Source organism: Gekko japonicus, unplaced genomic scaffold (assembly GCF_001447785.1).
Source record: "Gekko japonicus isolate JY-2015 unplaced genomic scaffold, Gekko_japonicus_V1.1 scaffold640, whole genome shotgun sequence".
Taxonomy (NCBI): Eukaryota; Metazoa; Chordata; class Lepidosauria; order Squamata; family Gekkonidae; genus Gekko; species Gekko japonicus.
The window spans coordinates 142,753-146,131 of record NW_015174860.1 but is presented as its reverse complement, the minus strand read 5'-3'; the positions used below and the strand labels follow the sequence as shown (position 1 = coordinate 146,131).

Genomic DNA, 3,379 nt, shown 5'->3' with positions numbered 1-3,379 from the left:
AGATTAAAGGGAAGGAAAGGAATTCTGAATTTGGCCCCAGCATGCAGATTAAAAAAAAATCCACACAATAATGAACCAACAAATTTTGTGAATCCTGGGCAATTTGCTTATGTACTAGAATGGAAAGGAGATAAGTTAGAGATTAAGTTACAGATTTGCTTTTAATAAATTGTTGTAACCAACATTCTTGTCTCCCCCCCCCTTCTTCATACTAAGCTATTAAGTAGTACAGGTGGTCTCCAGCTGTTTTGAGCCTGCAGGCACTTTTGGAATTCTCTGACACAATGTGGTGGGTGCAGCCACAAAATGGTTGCCACAGGAGACATAGCCAGCCACAAAATGGCTGCTGCAGTTTATCTTCAGTCACGCACTAAAGATCCCTGTGGTGGCAGTTGCTGGCAAAGAAATGTTTTTAAAAGTCTGCACAGCCAAACAAATCTCCATTGGCCAATCAAAAGCCTTTCTTGGCAAAAGCCCCCACCTGACCCTGCCCTGTGATCTCAAGCATATAAAGGCACCCCAGCTCTGGATATGTGAAGGTCACTGTTCTAAATTGAATCAACACCATCTCTTTTGCAACGATTGTCTTGTAACAATGGATAAGTTGCATATAGACTAGAGACAAGTTTATAAGTACCATGTGTGTGTCCAGATCTTACAAGATCTGACATGCTAGACCTGTAAGGGGGGGGCAGGGAGCAGTGAAGGAAAAGGCTTTAAGGCTTTCAGGGTTTCATCTCTTGATCTGTGTCAATTATGTGTCTCAATCCATTGCCAGAGAATGGGAGATATAGGTAGCTGGCTTTGAAGGGGGCATTTAAATTTGGGGAGAAAGGCAGGAAGAGGCAAGAAAATGGAAAACAGTTCTGTGTGCAAGCAGATAATTTGGAACCACTGGCAGATGGCATCACCTTTGGAGCACGCGTAAGAGATGGCATAAAGCAGGCATAAACCACTCCCTTGTCTCTCTGGCAGAGTTCGTGGGTGCTGCCTCCATTCTCAACAGGACTCTGGAGGTTTGGGGAAAGGATTGGGGCGAGCCTGAGCAAGCCATTCACAGGGACCAGCTGGGACTTGCTTGCCGCGCTCTGTGCAAATTGAGAGAGCAACAGCTGGAGGTTGTGTGCACCAGCAGCAGTAACAGCACCGGTGTGCTGACTGCAGCCAGAAGAGGCCTTGCAGGATTACCCCTCGGAGAAAAACAGCAGGAGCAGGTAGGTACCCCAAAATCCTGGGCTTCTTACAGTGGAAATCCCCAGGGCTGTTGTGGGAAGGCCCAGAAACAGAGCCTTAGAGAACCACACTGTGTGGCATAGATGGTACGTGAGACAACATATCTCAGTTCCAAGAAGGATATAGTGTGCTTACTGAGCTAAAGCTGGGAAATACCTGAGGTGAAGGTGATCATGGGTCACATGGAACTTTGGGTCCCTGAGAGATGGAAGACTGAGCATGGCTTAGCTTTCCCTCTGTTAGGTTTGTGAATTAACTTGCTCACTCTGAACCGGAGTGCTGTGCTGTTAATCCTTATAGTATATAAACACATCATCACATCCTGCCTGCATCAATGCCACCCTCTCTGCAGCTTGAGCTCCCATAAAGCACCACCCCCTAGTTTTGGAGGGGAGGGGTTGTGGCTTGGTGGTAGAGCATCTACTTGGCATGCAGAAGGTCCCAGGTTCAATCCCCGGTATTTCCAGCTGATGTGAAAGGTGATGTAAAAGACCTCTTCCTGAGACCCTGGAGAACTGCTACCAGGCTGAGTAGACAATTTGGACTTGATGGACCAAGGGTCTGATTCAGTGTAAGGCAGTTTCATGTGAGATGTGAGACTTTGCCTGCCAGGCCCCATGGTGTGCAGGCTGTGGCCCAGAAACCACGGGACTATCAGTCATGGATTTGGGACTCTGGATGTGGACAGTTATTAGTCAGTTGGGTCTATAGGACAGCTTTGGACAGGATCAAGGAAGGTTAATGCTGGAGATATTTTCCTCACTGTTGTCTAAGGCAATACAATGAAAGGGGGTAAAGCACAAGTCAGTTTTGGCTCAGGATCTCTGGCCATCAAGACTGGAAACAATTGTGAGGGAAGACTGCAGACCAGGCGTCCTTTGTACAGGAGCAGAGAGAGGAGCCATGTGTGACTCCCTAGTGAGAACGTTTTGATGACTGGAGCCAAAAGAAGAGTACGGTTTTGATAACATTTCACAGCTCTGGGTTTTATAGCCTTATACAGGGCTTTTTTTTGTGGTGGTGGTGGTACTCACCAGTACTAGGTACTGGCACCTTTTCTGGAGGTTCTCCCAAGTCCTGAGAGGAAAATTGATCAAAACGGGTGCTACCCTATGTATGAATACTGGCATCATTTTGAAACAAACAACAACACTGGCCTTATAGGTCTTAGGAACAAACAGGAAGAGCTGAAGAGACTGCAGAAGAAGAGAGATTTGACTGAGGCACGGTTGAGCTTGGGCATCTAATGCCATACATTAGCCAAGAAGAAAGCTTCATTTCTGTGTGGTAATTGCAAGAGGCTGGGCATGGCCCTGTAACCAGACTGAGTCTTTCACTTTCTGAAAACTGGCCTAACTGGTTTTGCACATTTACTGTGCTATCAAGTGCTGGCAAAAAAAAACCCAGACACACTGTAGAGAGGGTCCCGAATTTGGACTGGGTGCAGGGAAGGAAAGCTTAACCCCTTTCCTTGTGTGCTGTAGTTGTGACCACAAATTGCCTGTAACTGTTACTTGGCTTATTGGGGGAAGCATCCAGGCGATATTCAGGCAACTACCTAATGAGGCAAAAAGCAGTTCCAGGAGGCATGGCGATTTAAAGTTGGCGAAATGCTGCTGGGGAGGGGACTGTGGCCCTGATCTAAATCACCCCCCCCCATGCTGTTTGCCAAGTTAAAAGCTCTTGGGAGATCCATCCCTGGATCCTCCTGCTTCTCATCTAGCTTGGCCCTTCTGACTCAGGTCAGACCAGCATTATGAGCAGGAATCAGCAGCTGGTCACTCTGCTAGATTCATTGGTGACCAGATGCAAAGGAGGACAACATCCCTGTACTTTTAATAGTGTTGTGAAGGAGGGCATTTCAACTGGTACAGCTTTTTCTATCCATTTTTCTATCTCCCCCTACTCTACTTATAAAGAAACATTTAGTCACTCCATCTGATACTGAATCAATAATTTTAGGTTCTTTTTTACCTTCTCAAAATTTGGAAGTGTCCCACTCAACAAATACCTTTCTGTCCTCTTCCTGTCTGATGCTGCTGTCTTTATGGCATTCTGTATGCAAGAGGTTGTGTTTGTGTGCCCCCAGTACAAGCACACAGTATTGATTATTCTTCTGCTCCAACCCCTCTGGCAACTCAGAGCG

General features: G+C 46.6%; 1 long non-coding RNA gene across 1 annotated transcript in view; it reads left to right on the top strand.

The window, feature by feature from the left end:
* The first annotated feature begins 1,144 nt into the window (after positions 1 to 1,144).
* Positions 1,145 to 3,379, top strand: part of LOC107121708 — a 25,907-nt gene continuing 23,672 nt past the window's right edge. The window contains exon 1 of the long non-coding RNA XR_001482873.1: positions 1,145 to 1,214. This is a non-coding gene — a long non-coding RNA (uncharacterized LOC107121708). The remainder of the gene's footprint in view (positions 1,215 to 3,379) is intronic.